Source organism: Papio anubis, chromosome 5 (genome assembly GCF_008728515.1).
Source record: "Papio anubis isolate 15944 chromosome 5, Panubis1.0, whole genome shotgun sequence".
Taxonomy (NCBI): Eukaryota; Metazoa; Chordata; class Mammalia; order Primates; family Cercopithecidae; genus Papio; species Papio anubis.
In genome coordinates, this window is record NC_044980.1 from 62,230,617 (window position 1) to 62,249,587 (window position 18,971).

Consider the following 18,971-nt stretch of genomic DNA (forward strand, 5'->3'; position numbering starts at 1 on the left):
GCCTAGATCATAGAAAGATGGATTCTGCTGGTTCTCTGGGGATGTAGGGGTGTGCGGAGAAGAAGCCAAGTTTTGAGGACAGTCAAGCAATCTTTGGAGAGGCCCACATGAGAAGGAACTGAAACCTCCTACCAAAAACCAGCACTAATTTGCCAGTCATGTGAGTAAGCCACAGTGAAAGAGAGACTGTAGTGTCGGTCAAATCTTTAGATGACTGCAGTCACACCTGACAATTTAAATGTGACTTCGTGAGAGATCCTGTACCAGAACCACCCAGTTAAACCATTCCCAAATTCCAACAGGAAGAGGTACCCTTGGAATAAATTCTATATTTTCTAATCCAAATTCCCTCTTTATATATCATCCCAGATATTAACGACAACAAAACATAGGCCCTTATTCTTTCTTGCTGCCTTATTTTACACTCATAGTAAGGCTGAATGAACTGTGTTTTTTGTTCTCTTTCTCATATCACATACTGTGTTTTTCGCTCACTTTCTCATCTGCAAACATATCAGATAAATATTTACATTAAATAAACACTTTTTTTGTACATAATCTTTCGCAGATAATATAGGGACCATATTAGAGATTCCCTGCCCTACTTTTCTCATCTCTACTAGGAATCTTAATGAGGGAGAAGACATAGAAGTAAAATACATTAATACAATTTTAAATATCAGAGTATGGATTACTATATCAAAAGTTGGATTATGAAATAATATATTTAAAATTTTAACAATTCAGATTTAAAAATTAACTTCTTTTATTGCATATGTTAATTGGAAAAATATATAAGTACAAAAAAATTAGGAATCCTAAATAAATTAGAAAACATTCATAATTCCATTACCCACAGTAAACAGTATTAATATGTTATGTCCTATGCCTCTCTCTATATATTTTATTTTTAAACATGGATCATGTAGCAATTACTCTTTTATAATCTCTGTTTTACATAGTGTTCATGAACATAATTCTGTCAGTAAATACTCTTATGTTGCATATTTAATAGACCTATATTATATACACAAAATTATTTATTGAGTCAATCTATTAGATAACTGTTTAGAGTGTTTCCAATATTTTTACTATTCACAGTGACAAAAATAAATATTACATATATTGATAATTATTTTCTTAGGGCAATAGAGTGAAAGAATTTAGAGTAGGTTTACTAGCAATTGCCCTCAAGAAAGGTTTCAATAAAATCCTTTGTTGTGAGTTGATGTCATGAAGGCTCCTATAAATTCTTAAGAGGTAAAAGTTCAAGTCCTTTTATCCTGACAATTAACTAGATTAACTTTTTGTTGGTAGGGTTTGGATTTACCTGAGACCATGCAGGTTCATTATGTTTCTTATAGTTAAAAACCTAAGAAAGCTGTTACATGTGTAAACACATCAGACCAATCTGGTTCAACTTTTATGTAACAAAATTGTGAGTTGTTTTTCAGTTGCCATGGCCTCCCAGGTTGAAGGTCATATAACATTAGCACTGGTGGAACCTAAGTGCTCAGACTAAGGAATGGAGATTTAATTAAGAAGCAGACACCATATGGTAGGATCCAAGGTCTAATCAGATTGAGCTCTGGCGTCACTTCATCGAAGGATCCAGTCTGAGCAGGTCTCCTGGCATCACACCATCACAAGATCCAATCAGAGCACACTTCATTACCGTCTGACTATAAAACCTGTCCCAACTCTAAGCTTGAGGAAATAGATTCAAGCTTTTTCTTCTGTCTTCTTGCCGGTTGACTTATAATAAAGCTTTTCTTTTCTCAAAACTGATGCCATAGTAATGCCTTCTATGCACATGGTGCAGTGAGCTCATTGATTGCTCAGTAATACATAAATAGACTAGGAAAAAAATCCTAGGCCTTGCTGTTTGCAAGATGAAGTTTTGGCAGATGAGACTCTATTTACCATTGTGTATGCCTCTCTACCCTGTGCTGTACTGCACTGCAGAGAGCAGCTCACCAGGATTCTGCCTAACATATTCTCAGGGAAGGTGTTGTATAAAGCAAAGTTGGTCCCAGTAACAATGTCTTAGTGGCAAAGCTGTTAGTTAAAAAGAATGGCAAATCCTGAATGTTTACTTAGAAGCTCCTTAAACCAAGGGGTCACTGATCGCTGAAACCAAGACGTCATTGATTGCTAATTTTGGAGCAGTGGCTCCTAAACTTTATCATGGATAATTATGACTGAGGTACTGATTACAATGTCTCAAACAAACTCTGTTTATTAAGGCCTGAGATGATACCTACTCTTCTTATCAAACCCTCTAAGTGTTTTTGATGCAGGTGATCTTGCCTATAGCCCACATTTTTAAAAATGGGCTCTAAGATTGTATAGTCTACCACTCTCATTTTGATAGTGATGAAAACTGAACCCAGAGCAATGATTAAATGCCATTCCATGAAACTCACACAAGAGTCTGGCTAGAACTTGACTCTCCTCACTTCCAAATTAATAGTATTAAAATGATACCCAAGGACCTCACTTTTTTAAAAGAGAAAAAAATGCATGATTATTGGCTTAAGAGATTTTTCTCTTAACAACAATAATAAAAGTTGTTTGGCTAGAAATCCTGAAAACTTGAACTAGCATGTCCCAAACATCAAACAGAAAAAGGCGCTCCTGTGGAAAGAATGCATGGGCAACACGGCACTAAGAGGCTGATGATTCCTGCAAGGACAAAGTCTCAGAATACAAATGACAAACTATGTTCGCACAGTTTCCTAGGAACTTAAAGCACTCGGTAGACAATTTTTTCTTATCACGAATAATTCTTACACTGGACTTGTTATTACTGATTCCATCTTACTGCCATAGAGACAAAAACTGAAAGAGAAGTGCCCGGTTTGTGGTAATGAAGGCTGTAGTGCATACAGCTTAGGGGCTGAGGAGCTGCCTCCACTTCTGTTAAGATGGCTGGCCCATAATCAAATGAGTCCTCAGGTCTCCACTTGGCATAGGAGAATCATTTTTAAATATGATCTGAGCATACGCCTTGTCCTGTAGATTTCAGATTCCTTTTAAGGCCTATTGTTTTAAGGTCCTATAGCCTAATGTCTATGTACAGATAGATACATGTAGATAAAGATAGTTGTAACCACCTGTATCCCAAGCAGATTAGATATAACTTAGAATAACCACTTTCAGTGCTGGAAGTAATGAAAGTAGAATAGAGAAGGAGAAGCAGGTTTACATACTGATTTGTCCCAATGCCACCTGTTCGGGAAGTAAGGCTGATGTACAAAAAACCACCTGTAAGACCATAAAAAAATGGTCTTGGAACTCTTGGTCCCGGTATATAGGTTATCAGGTTTAATTTGAGCACCAGAGTATGAGCCTTACTTTTCTTTTTTACTTTTTAATGTTTGGGGAAAAAGAAAATTGCCATATATTAAAAAAATATATTGTTCACTGTTTTCAGTACCTGAGAATAATTTAATTTTAAAAATAGATTGCACGCTTGAAACTTATAAGTTGCCATTGTGAGTTATAAAGTTCTGAGGTTTGTTTACTTTTTATAACTTATAAGAAGTTGCCACTAGTTTGCATTTATTTATTCTATTGCTATGTATTGCACACCTCAATGGAAACAACGGTCCATGGAAACAATGGGGTCAGTGGAAACAATGGTAATACTACTGCTCGAAGTGAATAACCTGTTTCTATTTATTAATTAAAAGTTTTGTATAATATGTTTACTTTTTCTGTTTATGTGCAATTAAAAACCGTTTTAGGCAAATAGTCTCATTAGAAGGACTGGATTAATGACTATGAAGAATGGAAGCCCAAAATTAATTGTTTAGTGAACTAAAAAGGTGAATAACACTTGTCTAAATCTTTTCTGGGCCTAATGAACAGATATTTTCTACTTTGCAATAAAAGTCTGCCTTTAGACATATATTTTTGTAATCCTGATCTTTAATATAGACTCAATTATCTGGCTAAGTGGAACTTCTCTGCATAATTTTATTGCCATCTTATAAACCATAGAATTTTTATTTTGCCCGAGGAAAGGATAAAAATGAGAATGATTGATGATTCCTATTTATCTTGCACACTGAAAAAATTTAATGCCGTATTTGCTTCTGTCGTCAGTATTAATTTTTCATTTTAGTGTCATGGGGGAAAATTGTGCAGCAGTATTTGCATATCATATTATAAAATTCTTTTTTTCTTAAATGTACATAGAATATTTGCTTTCCCAGACAACCTTCTGTTCTTCTTCCTTTCCAGCAAGTTGTTCATAATTTAGATAATAAAGTCAACTTGGCAATGGAGAAACTCAGACATAGAAAGATATTAAATAACATTCTTAAGCTAGCACAAGCAATTTGTGACTCCGATGTGATCAGAATAGGTGGTAGTTTTTTAACCAAGTCACATATCCATTTGATATATGAAATACAGAATATTCTTAATGTTGAAATGTTCTCTCAATTGTATAATAATGTTTGAGACATTAACGTCTTTGCAAGTCATGCCATATGGAGATGCTATTCCCAGTACACCATGAATATGTGTATGCATCTGTAATTAGTGATAAAATCTTACTTGTTGTGATCACATTGGAAAGAATGAAGCACATTCTCTTCATGCTATCCTGAATGTCTCTGCAGATTTATTGCTTAGAACATATTTACTTGTTTGTTGCAACATCTGCTAAACCTGTCTGTGTCTTATTAAAATAGCAGACCTAAGTATCAAGTGGTGTCATTGGACATCACTCTTGGGTTGGTTATGCAAGTTTAATCGGGTAAAGGTCATGTTTGAAACATGTGGCACTCACTGTTTTCATAAGTTAGATTCTGTTCATTTCAATAACAAAGCTATTCTGACAACCGGTGTTGAGAATTGGATAGAATTCTACATAACCACCACCCCACAAACATGGGTTAACAGTGATGTTGATAACGATTTGCACAGGACATAATTGTTTCCAAATGAATTCAATATGTACTATCTCATAGACAGAGTCGATATATATAAAGGAGGCAAAGGATACCAGGCATCCATATGGAGCTTTACTCAACTTGAACAGATTCAAGCAGCTTTTTAATTAAACCTTGGTAATTTTCCCCTATTGGAGGCAGCTGGAAGTCTTGGACGACCCCCCCCCCCTCCAAAAGCTTATCACATTTTTCAGGTTATCTCAATCCTATCACTTTTTCAGAGTTTACCTCTCTAAGTAAATATCCCTGATTTTTCTAGTCCATTTCTTTCTCTCTGATTTCTGATCTCTTAAAGCATTTATTGTCAGCATCCCATTATTTAATACTTGAATACATACTGCCATTATTATATAATATTTAAAAAGTTATGTTCCACATTGTTGGTTCCTGAGCGGTGTCCCGGGCTAATGTACAGTGTAGTAAAGTTCTTTATTTGAAGGGAACATAAGCCAACCCAATCATCTCCAAATTCTGTTTTCTTGCACCCACTGCCCTCATAAACCACTACTGCTCCAATGTTTCTCTTTTCAATGACCCAGCAAACACCTGTATAGTATCTCGTTATATGTATATACCACATTTTAATTATACATTCAATTGTTGATGGATATTTGAGTTGTTTCCACATTTTGGTTAGTATGAATAGTGCTGCAATGAATATAGAAGTGCTAATGTCTCCTTGAGGTCTTGTTTTTATTCCATTAGAAGTGGGATTGCCGGATCATATAGTAGTTCAGTTCTTACGTTTTTGAAGAACTTCCATACTATTTTCCATAGCAGCTGTGCCATTTTGGATTCCTATCAACAACATTCAAAAGTTCAAAAGTTCCTTTTCTCCACATTTTCGCCAACACTTCTTGTCTTTTAAAAAAATTATAGCCAGGCCAGGTGCGGTGACTTACGTCTGCAATCCCAGCACTTTGGGAGGCTGAGGCAGGTGGACCATCAGGCCAGGAGATCGAGACCACCCTGACTAACATTGTGAAACCTTGTCTCTACTAAAATTACAAAAAATTAGCCGGGCATGGTGGTAGGCGCCTGTAGTCCCAGCTACTCGGGAGGCTGAGGAGGCTGAGGCAGGAGAATGGCGTGAACCCGGGAGGCAGAGCTTGCAGTGAGCTGAGATCATGCTACTGCACTCCAGCCTGGGTGACAGAGCAAGACTCCATCTAAAAAATAAAAAAAATAAAAAATAAAATTATAGCCATTCCACCAGGTGTCAGGTGATATCTTATTGTGGTTTTGATTTCCTTTCCCTGATGATTAGTGACATTGATCATTTCTTCATCTATCTATTGGCCATTTGTATGTCTTCTTTACACAATATCTATGTGAGTCTTTAGCGCATTTAAAAACTGAGTTATTATGTTTTTTAAACCACTGAGTTGTAGGAGTTCCTTAGATATTTTAGAAATTAACCATTATACATTGAGTTGTAGGAGTTCCTTAGATATTTTGGAAATTAATCAACATAAGATACATAGTTTGCAAATATTTTTCTCCCTTTCTGTAGGTTACCTTTTTACTGTGTTGCAATAAACTATTACTCTTCAATAAAAATGAATGAACTTTGAAGGATGAGGTCTACTTGGCTTGGTTGGGATAAAAAGAAAGACTAATCTTAGGGGCCTGCCTTCTTCCAGATGCAGTGCCGTTACCCCACTATTTTAAAAAAATAGTTATTTTTTTTTATAGTAAAGGTTCTTTGTCTTACAAAAAATAAATGAACTACTGAAACACTATAAAACCTGAATTAATCTCAAAAATATCATGTTGAGTGAAAGAATACAGACACATATAAGGATATGTTTTATGATTCCACTAATATGAAATTTCAGAATAGGCAAAACAAACCTACAGTAGCAAGAAACACATCAATGATTTCTTGAGGCTAGAACTTCAATGTGCTTGAGAGGCCATAGTGGGTTGATTGAAGTGTTTTATATTATATTTGGGCTGATGATAGCTTAGGCATATACATTTGTCAAAACTCATTTTGTTATACACTTAAAATGGGTGCATTTAATTATATTTAAATTATGTACTCTAATGAATTTAAACCTTTGAAAAAAGGTGCTAAACATTAAGAATAAAATAGTCTTCTAGGTTTTGCCATCGTGGGTCGCTTGCCTTATAGAATAGTCCCTTGAACTGTTAGGTTGGTGCAAAAGAGTTGCGATTTTTGCTATCAAAGGTAATGGCAAAAGCAATTACCTTTGCACCAACCTAATACTGTTCTCCTACTTCATCCTGATTTTCTGTTGCAAGAGTCCAAGCACTTAAGTGGTTAAGAAAGAGTTTCTTGAATGTTAGGAAAGGAAATAGGCAAGACACAATTGACCAAGCTGGAATTATCTCTTGCTGTAAGAGGTAAGCAGAATGGCAGGAAAACTCACATACCATTTTCATTGTGTCATAGCTGTAATGCTTTTACTGATTACTCGATGTATGAATTAGATCCAGCTTCTTTTTCAAGAACCTTACAGTACTATTGGCACATATACACCATGGAATACTATGCAGCCATAAAAAAGGATGAGTTCACATCCTTTGTAGGGACATGGATGAAGCTGGAAACCATCATTCTCAGCAAACTATCGCAAGGACATAAAACCAAACACTGCATGTTCTCACTCACAGGTGGGAATTGAACAATGAGAACACTTGGACAGAGGAAGGGGAACATCACACACTAGGGCTTGTCGTGGGTTGGGGGGAGGGGCAAGGGGAGGGATAGCATGAGGAGATATAGCTAATGTAAATGACGAGTTAATGGGTACAGCACACCAACATGGCACATGTATACATATGTAACAGACCTGCATGTTGTGCACATGTACCCTAGAACTTAAAGTATAATAATAAAAAAAAAAAAAAAAAGAAGGAAAAGTCATGTGGAAAGTGTCACTACAAAAGAAGTATGGAGTGTTATGTAAGTTCATGTGTATTTCTGACAGAGTTTTGACACAGCATTGTGCTCAAGGTCAGCCTTATTTCTTAAAATAAATTTTCAAAAAAGAACAAGGATAATTGCTTATATTTCTACTATTTAATGAAAGGGCAAATCCCAAATTTTAAGAATAGAAAGTGCTCAATAAATTTATAATTGCTTGATAAGCTTTTAAATTAGTGTTAGGTTTGGCAGAATCCTCTGAACAAAAAACCCAAATAATCATGACATTAGGAAGACACAGGTTCCCTTTTTCTCTCTCCTATAAGAGGTCTGGAGATGGGGAGTCCAGGACTCCACGTTCACTTTCTCATCCTTGGTGTCACTCATGCATCTTCAAAATACAGGGTGGCTGCTAGGGTGTTACTGTCTATCATGCACTTGTTTCAGTGAGAAAGAAAAATGTGGTTAGTGGTGGAGAGGGCCACAAATGAACACCCTCCCCAGGAAACTGGCTGCCTTTAAAGAACAATCCCAGAAGCCCCCCTCAATTATTTCCATCCGCTTAAGTCTCAGTCGCAGAAACTTGCAGAAAGACTAGTGCTATGGTTTAAATGGGCCCCCCAAAAAGTGTGTATTAAAAACTCAATCACCAATGCAACAGCATTGGAGGCAGGGCCCAATGGGAGGTGTTTTCATGAGGGCTTCACCCTCATGAATGGGTTAATGACAATTATGAAAGGGCTTGAGGCTGCAAGTTTGATCTCCTGCTCTCTCTTGTGCATGCTTTCCTGCTCTTCCTCCTTTATCCACAGGATGATGCCAAGAAGGCCCTCTCCAGATGCTAAGCAGATGCTGGCACCATTCCCATTGACTTCCCAGGCTCAAGAACCATAAGTCAAATAAATTTATTTTCTTTATTAATTACCTAGTCTGTGGTATTCTGTTATAGCAACACAAAACAGACTAAGACAACTAGGAAATATAATCTCTTAGCTGGGCATGTTGCCTCCTTGGATAAAATGAGATTCTGTCAATAAGAAAGAGGAGAGGATATGCAAACTAAGTGGCCAACTAGCAATTCTCACCACAATCTGCTTTTTTCAGTAATCTCAGATGGTGAGGGCTAATGTGGCTGTTGTCAACCACAATAGGTAATTTATGTGTATCCTTTCCTCTACTCTGTGTGCTGTGTGGGGGAAATTGTTAATTCATTTGTTAGGCCCCCAAAACTGGCCATATCAAAGAACTCTGTTCAAATAAAGCTGCCAAATAAATACTTATGTCTCCCAACTGTTTGTCTTTTTATAAAGTCCTTATAAATTTGATAATCCCCTGCTCAGGTTATGGGTTATACCACTGGATTCCTTTTTTTTTTCTGGAGACAAAGTTTCACTTCATTGCCCAGACTGGACTGCAGTGGCACAGTGGCATCACCTGGGCTCACTGCAACTTCCGCCTCCCAGGTTCAAGTGATTCTATTGCCTCAGCCTCCCAAGTAGCTGGGATTACAGGTACCCACCACCACGCCTGGCTAATTTTTGTATTTTTAGTAGAGATGGGGTTTCACCATGTTGGCCAGGCTGGTCTTGAACTCCTGACCTCAGGTGACCTGCCTGCCTCGGTCTCCCTAAGTGCTGGGATTACAAGTGTGAGCCACTGCATCCAGCAGATTTCCTTCTTATAGGATAAAATAACCCTATTAATTGTGGCAAATGCTGAAGTTTTTTAGGTTCCACACGTACTTCTCTTCTGTAGTGTTGAGATTTTTCTTGGCACATAGGAGAAACAACTTTCATGAAGTGCCAAAACAAACAAACCAACAAAAAAACAGAGTCTGAGAAGTATCTCTACTAAAGCAATGTCATGGGATATTATGGATAATGCAAAGGTAAACTGATTAGAAATCGGCATCCATAATTTTAAACGAAATGGTCAATGTCAAAGTAGAAAGTTGGTCATGCTAGGAGTTACCTGAGAAAAGTGTGTATGCATCAGACTGGTCCTCTTCCCAAAGTTCAAAATGGGCTAATCATCCTACAAAACAAAATAGAAAAATGCAGTTTACTGTAATTTACAAGCACTAGCTGGTGCCAAATGGCTAGAGATAATAATTAATATTAGCTGCCAAGGTCTCAGCAATACTAAGAAAATTGAATTATTACTTTATTGGTCTCTCAAATAGGATGATAGGATATTTTTCTAAATCTTTTTGATCCATGGCAGGAAGCATGTTGTTCCATTTGAAAGCACTGCTATTATCAACAATAATGGAAAGGACAGTAAATGGCACCCAGACCTAGGGCATCTCATCATGACACAATTTTTCACTACATCAGCTCTGTGGCAGGTGCTATGCTGAATGAAGTTTAAGTATGGTTTCTGCCCTGTGGCCCAGATCCATTTTGCAGTCATTACTCTGTTTTTCGGGACTAAATGGCTGATTGTGTAGTTAGGTTCTTGCCAGTGCATTTATCTGCAGCAGCAGCATCCATTTTCGTGATGAGTGGTATGTACAAAATTGAACAGGAAGAGGAAAAATAAATGAATCACAAAGCCTGTTAGAGGCCCTTGAACATTTGGCCCAAGTGCTAGTAAATGCTAAAGGGGAACATATTTACTGTAGTAGAGATAGATTAAATGGATTAAATTGGTAGATAATTGGGAAAGGTATGTGGGAAAATTGAATGAGTATAATGGGTAAATAGCATAGTACAAATGGAACAAGTTTCTGATATCTAAATTGGGCACAGCCAAGGCCAGTGCTTACATCACCCAGATGAAGAGACTGCAATTTGCTGAGGCTATAGTGTTTTAGCCCGCCACAAACATTTGATTTGACACATTTTAAACTCAGCAGTGCCTTTCAGAAGAAATACTTTAATTAGGCAGAGAAAAGGGATACAGTGCAAGATAATGGGTCTATGAGAAGGCCCACAGACCATAGACTCATCTATTCATCTCAGGGGAGAGATACAGAAGAAGGTGGAGTCTGTGGACATACCATTAGCATTATGGAATGCTATGATTAGCATCTTGCATGAGTAGGCAGAATTTTTTTTAGCTTTTTTTCACAGCTGTTTGTTTTTGCATTCATTCCTTCATTAATTCATTCATTTCTTCATTAATTAATTCATTCAACAATTATTTCCTAAGTGCTTCCCACATATAAAATGCTGAAAAATAAACAAAAAACATTTTTTATTAAAGTTATGGTCAGTGTTTGAAGGGTCAAGACATTTATACTTGGAAATATAAAATATAAAGAGCATGCATTTTGCAGGAAATGGGGTGACAAATGGCAGCTAGGTCATTGGTAATGGTCATTTCTGGAGTCTTTCTTCCTAGGAAGTGTTTTCAAATATCCTCTGAGGAATGAAACAAAGCATAGGATCTTAAGATTAAGAATTACAACCATCAGCTTTCCTTCTTTGTGGTTCATAAACACCTGCTGAACAGTTTTTTTCTTCTGATTATGTGGCTGACAAAGTAATGATGACTTCATTGTATATTCCTTATGTTTTAGCACTACTGGACTTTTCTTATTTTCAAAAGGTTATCTCCAGTGGAACTGGCTTTTACTTGAGTGAATATTCTGATTATCGGAGCATTTTGATATATAAATTTGAATTTACTATAATACAGTTAGCAATAAAACTATCCCAGAAATGATATAATCTGATTTGAATTATTAGATACTTCAGGAATTTCCAAAATAATACAAGAAACACAAAACCACTAGATCAACCTAGTAATTATGATGCAGGACTACATATGTGGAAGCTGTGAAAAGTGGAGCTAAGCCTATACTAAACCTAGAAGATACCCCTAGATATTATTTTAAAATGAATCTCTGATATTAGCTTATGTTTTGACTCTTTTTCATAGAAACAGAACACAAAAAATATAGAAAAGAAAAGAACATAAGAAGCAAAAGCCAGGTAAATGAGGAACAGTGATACTGATGCATTAGATACATCAAGAAAAATTGTGCCGGGATGTTGTAGATATAAGCTTTATCAAAACTTAAAAGCAAAGGAAGGTCTTGTTTCTTTCTTGTCTCTAAACACTACTTTGAACCGTGTCAGCTCTCCCCCAGGCTCTTGCCCTAAGCAATATTATCACTGCCCACAAACTGGCATCTTCTCCTTTTTTTCCAGCCTTTTTCATAACAGCAGAATAACAGTCCTCTCTTCCTCTATCCTTGGTGTAGTCAGTATAGGGGTTGATCCAAGGGCTGATCAAAAAGAGAATGAAGCCATACCAGAAAAACTATTCTCCTTGCCTAGTAGCCTAAGCTATGGTGGCTGCTCAGAGAACTCACTTCTTTGTGCGAAGTATGGATGAAGTTGCTACCATCCTAAATTATAGATTTTAAAGTTTGAGTTTTAGTAATAGGGGCATATTGTAAATTCTAGGAGTGGCTGAAACATTTCATAAATTTGCAATGTCAAATAGTGTTTAAAAATTTTGTATTTTTAAAATTATCATATGGTAAAATGTACTTTTTTGGTGTACAATATTACAATTTTAACACATATAGATTTGTATAATCACTACTGTAATCAGGATATAGAACAGTTTAAACAACCCTACAGAAGTGTCCCCATGTTATCCCTTTATCATTACACTCTCTCCCAATCCATGACCAATGGCAACCACTGATTTCCATCACTATAGTTTTGTGTTTTTGATAATTTTCTTTTTTTGAAACAGAGTCTCACTCTGTCTCCCAGGCTGGAGTGCAGTGGTACGATCTTGGCTCACTGCAACCTCCACCTCCTGGGTTCAAGCGATTCTCCTACCTCAGCCTCCCAAGTAGCTGGGATTACAGGTGTGCACCGCCACACCCAGCTAATTTTGTATTTTTAGTAGAGACAGGTTTTCACTGTGTTACCCAGGCTGACTTCTAACTCCTGGGCTCAAGTGATCCTCCTGCCTTGGCCTCCCAGAGTACTGGGATTACAGACATTGGCCACTGCAAATGTAACATAAAGTTAGTTAGAATATAGTACAAATAAAATCAAAGAGTATATACACTTTTGAGACTGGCTTCTTTCACTTAACACTATGTCTTCAAGATTCATTCATTTTGTTGCATGTATCAGCAGTTGATCCATTTTAATTGTGAGTAGTATTCCATTATAAGGATGCACCACTTCATACTATCCATTCACTTGTTGAAGATTTGGGTTGCTTTCAGTTTTTGGCTATTACATATAAAGCTGCTACAATTATGTACAAATTTTTGTGTGAACATAATTTCTATTTGTCCAGGAATATGATTGTTGTGTTAGATAGTAAGTGCATGCTTAACTGCCAAACTCTTTTTTCCAGAGTGAGTATGCTACTATGTATCAGCAATGTATGAGAGTTTTGGTTTTCTTGCACTTTGCTAGCACTTGGTATTATCAGTATCTTTTATTTTAGCCATTCTAATAAATGTGTAGTGTCATCTCATTGTGATTGTAATTTGCATTTCCCTAATGGTCAGTAATGTTGTATGTTTTTTCGAGTGCTTAACTGCCATCCTTACATCCTCTTTGGTCCTTTACCTACTTTTAAATTGGGTTGTTATTTATTTATTTTTAAATTGACAATAATTGTGTTTAATTATTGGGTGCAATGTGATGTAATTATACATGTATACATTATAGAATGTTTAAATCAGGCTAATTAACATACCTATCACCTCACATACTTATCCTTTTTTTTGGTGAAAATATTTAAAATGGAGCAATTTTGAAATATATATGTAATTATTAACTATAGTTACCATCCTGTGCCATAGAACACCAAAATTTAATCATCCTAACTGAAATTTTGTACCCTTTGACTGATATCTCCCCTTTCCTGACCATCTCCCCACCCTCAGCCTCTTGTAACCACCATCCTACTCTCTACTTCTATGAGTTTGAATGTTTAGGTCCCACATATAAGTGAGATAATGCGGTATTTGCTGAATTTTGAGTTCCTTATATTCTTAATACGAGTCCCTTGTCGTTTTTGTGATTTGAAAATATTTTATCGCAGTCTGTAGTTTTATTCTCTTGACAGTGATTTTTGGCAGAGTAACAGTTTTAAATTTTGATGAAGTCCAATTTATCAATTTATAGTTTTATGGACTGTGTTTTTTGTTTCATTTCTAAGAACTTTTTGCCTAACTGCAAGCCATGAATATTTACTCCTATTTTTTTAGAAGTTTTATAATTTTACATTTAGATATTTGTTCATTTTGAGTTAATCTGTGTATAAAGTATAAAATTTAGGTATAGGTTCAATTTTTGCATATGGTACAATTTTTCTAACAACATATCTAAATTATCCTGTCTCATTGAATTGCTTTTATACCTTTGTCAAAATCAAATTGTCATATTTGTGTAGATCTATTCCTGAACTCTCTATTATTCTGTGCATTAATCCACACGTCTATCCCTTCATCAAGACCACATTCTGTTGACTACTATAGCTTTATAGTAAGTCTTAATATTGGATAGTGTGATTTGTACAATCTTGTTTCCTTTCTCAATTTTTTTCTAGTTTTTTTTCTAGTTTATCTGCCTTTCAATATACATTTGAGAATCAGTCTGTCTATACCTATATAAAATTCTCCTGGGATTTTGGTAGGAATTGCATTAAATCTATAAGTCACTTTGGGAACAACTGACTCTGTTAGGCTTCCTAATCCATAAACATGGTATACCTTGAAGTCAAAGGTCTTCTTTGATTTCTTTAATCAACATTTTCTGTTTAACATGCAAGCCCTGACCATATTTTTAAGAACCTGTATCTAAGTTTTTAATATTTTGATCTGATTATAAATGGTAACATATTTAATTTTTGTTTTTTAATTGTTTACTGATTGTATATAAACATAGAATTGATTTTTGTGTGTTGACCCCATAACACATAACCTTGCTAAATGCACTTAATGGTAGATGGAAAATTTTTAAAGATACTGTTATGAATTAGCATAAGATGCGTTGAGAAAAAGAACAAGAGGGGGAATTTGTTCAGAGTAGTCCACGCCCTCAATAGAGGAATCTCACTGAGTGTTCTTTATACACAAAAAATTGCAAATCTCAAAAGGGACGGGCTTTTCTAAGCAATAAATGTCTTTTCCCCTCTGTCCAAGTTTTCCTTCTGTTTCTCTCCTATCCAATAAATTTTATTATATAATTGTCAGTCATTTTTACATGTAAATATTGGAATTGTGTAAGATATTTTTTCTTTGCCCAAGAATGTATCACATGGGTTTATACTTGATTCATTCCATCAATAAAAAGAGTATGGTTCAAGGATAATTTGGGGTGGTCCCACCCCTCTGTTTAAGTTGTTCATAGCTTCTTTTTCCTAGGTTGTTATATGTTAATTGTCCTATTCTGTCTTTCATCTAGAAAAAGATTTAGTTTAATAATATCACACCTGTTTTATTATTTAAGACTACATCACTTAGTTTGATGAGACAGGAATTTATAGTTTGTAAAGGTATAACACTATGATGCCATTTAGTTTCTTGCCCCAATTTCTAGCAGCTTGGGATAATGTATCTATTACATTAAAATAGCTACACACCTTTCTCCCTCCCTACATCCCTCCCTCGGTCCCTCCCTCCCTTCCTTCCTTTCTTCCTTCCTTCCACCATCTTTCCCTCCCTCCCTCTCTCTTTTCTTTTTCTTTTCTTTTTTTTTTTTTGCTGAAAAATCTCCAGAAAAAAACTCTCATTCTTGAGTGATGCATTCCATTGTCTGAAGACTCAGTAAAAGAAGAAAACAGATGGTTATTTTTCTCCAACATTAGCTTTACAAAAAGAATGCCAGTGGTGTTTGCACCAGCAGCAAAGTCAACTAACCCTCAATTATCTATTGTGGCCTTTTATTGGGCTCAGCAAAGCACACTGCACATTAAGGTGGCCATTTAATAAAACTTAAACTACACAGATATTTCTAAAACAAAACGAAACAAAATAAACAAATCAGCAGAGCACTGCTAGATGTAATTGGTAAATTCAAATAAAATAAACATGTGCAATCAAAGTGAAATTAACATTTTAATTTTATCAAATTTTGTAGAAGCACTCAATTCTGGAAAAAATATATATTTTTCTCTCAGAATATAAAGAATACTAACTTACCTTTGCATAAATGGATTTTTTAACATACCACTACATTATGTGTATTGTATGTCCTTCACAATTGTTCCTTTTTTGTTATGGGTCTTATCTGAGTGAATATTCTCTATCACCACCATATATTTGAAATTAGAAAACCAAACCAGGCCCCAACCCCAACTTCACCCAATAATAATGCCCTGTTATTGGACAGATTTTTATATTTAACGAATATTTGAAAATGTCAGATATGATGAAACAAAACTGATTTGAGTCTATTTCAAGCGTCAAGTCAATATTCAATGAGAAGTGATAATTAGATATCGGACGTAAGCGTAACTATTAGTCACTAGCAACCTGTCCATATTTCTTTTTTTCTTTTGCTAGTTAGATAATTTTAACATCTAACACCACCAGCAGCATGGATATGCTTAATTAAATTCCATTAATGCAAAAACATTATTTAGCACCAACTGTGTACTTGGCACTATTTTGTGATCATCATTCCTCAAAGATGAAGAATTATTTCTCTCTTCAAGGAGCATACATGAGCGCACAAGTGATAAAACACATAATCAAATAAATACTGTATATGTAAAATAAATTCTAGTTTACAGTTATTGAACCTATTATTTGTTGGGCACTATACTATGTTTCATGTATTTCAAGTTATTCAATGTCATAAAGAGTTTACATGGTAGAGATTATTAATATGTAAAATTTTTCACATGAGGAACCTGAAGCTCAGGAAAATAAATAACTTGCCCACAGTCATACAACTAGAAGAACAGAAATTCTACCCCATGATGTCTGACATCTTTGTTCTTGACCTGACACTTTAAGCATGAACCTTTTACCTATCAACCCTTTTATGGTTTGTAAAGGCATAACCCAGTAATGCTTAATGAAACACCACAAATGTAGTTATGTGTGATAGGGTATCAGTCATTGTGTAGGAGTTTAAAAGTTGTCATTATTAATCTCCTTGAATCTATGGATTTTTGTAGTTCTTTCTAAAATTCTACCTCATGACAACTTTGTCCTCAGAAAGAAGTTAGTAGTTTCTTCCAACCTGCCACTACAACTGCAGTTTTGAATAAAATGTTTATTGCCATTTTCTTCTATTTCAATTTCACCTTTAACCAAAGAGTTATATAGAAGTGTATTTTGGGTTTGTAAATATATTAATAAATTGCCTTTTATTGTTCATCTTAATTCCACTGTCAAGTATAGTCTTTATTATACAGATGATTTGACATTTGAGAGATTTATTTTGTGGCTTAGTTTGTCATCAATTTTTATAAGATTTCCTCATGAATGGGAAAAATTATTTTGATAATGGGGTGCAATACTCTAAAGATAAAGATGTATATGTCTTATTAATTTTTAATTTAAATCTTCTACAGTACAAGTGTTTTTTGTCTGATAGAGGACTTAAAATATCCTACCCTAATATTGTAAATTTGTTAATTGCGCCTTATTATTCTGTCAGTTTCTATCCAATTAATATTGAGAACTTATCATTTGTAGTAAATAAGCTCATATGTGTTAGAACTCCTTGGTGACATAGTTATTTTATTATTGTAAAGTATTCCTCTTGATCTTTACTAATTGTGCCTTAAATTCTATTTTATCTCCCATTATTTTGCCACAATAGCTATTTTCCATACCTTTGTTTTCAGCATTTCTGAAATATAAGCAGAATTTAGCTGCATTTTAATCTGCCTATATTTTTGGGGGGCATTTTATTTGTATATTTCCCCTATCGTTGCTATTTGTTGGGAGCAGAAGATCTGCATCAGAGGGCTAACTTTCAGCTCTACTTGGCCAGAAGTCTTCTGTTGGGCTTTTGATGGTAGCTGGAAGTCAAGTATTCTATGTTACGCATCCCCAAAGAGTTAGTATTCTATGTTACTGGTCCCCAGTGTGCTGATATTCCATGTTACTTACCCCCAGAAAACTAGTGTTCAGTGTTATTGACCCCTAGAATCCTGGTATGCCATTATTGCCCTTTAGTCTGTTGATATTCCATGTTATACATCCATAGAGCACTGGCCATTCATGTTACCCAACCCCAGAGCACTGGCCTTCCACGTTACCAGTCCCAATGACATTGGCAACCACAAGGTCTCGTGGTGCAGTTGAACAAAAGGTTATCCTACCACTTCATGGCACTGGATTTGTAGATGTCCCTGTAGAGAGAACCAGGGCTTTCCTGAAAATTTAGGGAGTTTGATTTGTAAAGTATGGCTGACAGAATGTAGCCAGTACTTTTTTTTTTCTAATAAATAGGAGAAAAACCAGTAACCTAGAATGAGGGAAAAATCATAACTGTACATGTCACCAAATGTAATTTTTTCAAAAGTCAAGGATAATGCAACCTGGAAAAAAACACAGAATTAGCTTATTTAGAGAAAGCAAATGTACCAATAGAGAAAACAAATGAATTGTAACCAGGAATGACTTACCTTACAAGACAATTTGAGATCACTTAAGGAACCTATGCCTGGGTGCTTTTCTCAGGAAGAACTGAAAATAAATGTTAGTGGTCTCCATAAAAGTTCTGCTTCATGGTTTGGCATCTTGAGAATTTACCCTGATGCCTGTGTGAGAGAAACTGTCCAACCCTATTAATCACTTCTCCTCAACCTAGTTTGCAATGATTACATTTTTAATATTTAAGGAAGTCTTCTTTCTAATTATAGCCTCCTGGCTTGATTGATGCAGAAGCATGGCAGTAAATCAAGTCAGCATGGTAACTCCATCCCAGGGCATGCTTAACCAAAAGTATCTTGTGAAGAACTCAATGTTCTCTTCTGTCTAACGTGCAACAGAATATGTGAAGTGGAACAACTGTTAATGAGCAGAAAAGTTTATTAAATACGAGTACTGTTTTAAATACGAAAGTGGATCTAGGAGTATTAGGTTTCCAATGTTAATATCCATGTAAGTACTGGTATGAAAGTATTTCTAGGTCAAATTAGTCCATGCAGCATACTTTGTGATG

At 35.5% G+C, this 18,971-nt stretch overlaps 2 long non-coding RNA genes across 5 annotated transcripts in view; one reads left to right on the plus strand and one right to left on the minus strand.

Moving 5' to 3' along the window:
• LOC110743470 overlaps positions 1-18,971 on the plus strand; it is a 543,894-nt gene that overhangs the window by 249,541 nt on the left and 275,382 nt on the right. The window lies entirely within an intron of this gene.
• Positions 1-18,971, minus strand: part of LOC103885149 — a 233,005-nt gene that overhangs the window by 199,557 nt on the left and 14,477 nt on the right. For all 3 annotated transcript variants that reach the window (XR_001903447.3, XR_004183724.1, XR_001903445.3), the window contains exons 2-3: positions 10,859-11,030; positions 9,829-9,891 (exon numbers count right to left, since the gene is read on the minus strand). This is a non-coding gene — a long non-coding RNA (uncharacterized LOC103885149). The remainder of the gene's footprint in view (positions 1-9,828; positions 9,892-10,858; positions 11,031-18,971) is intronic.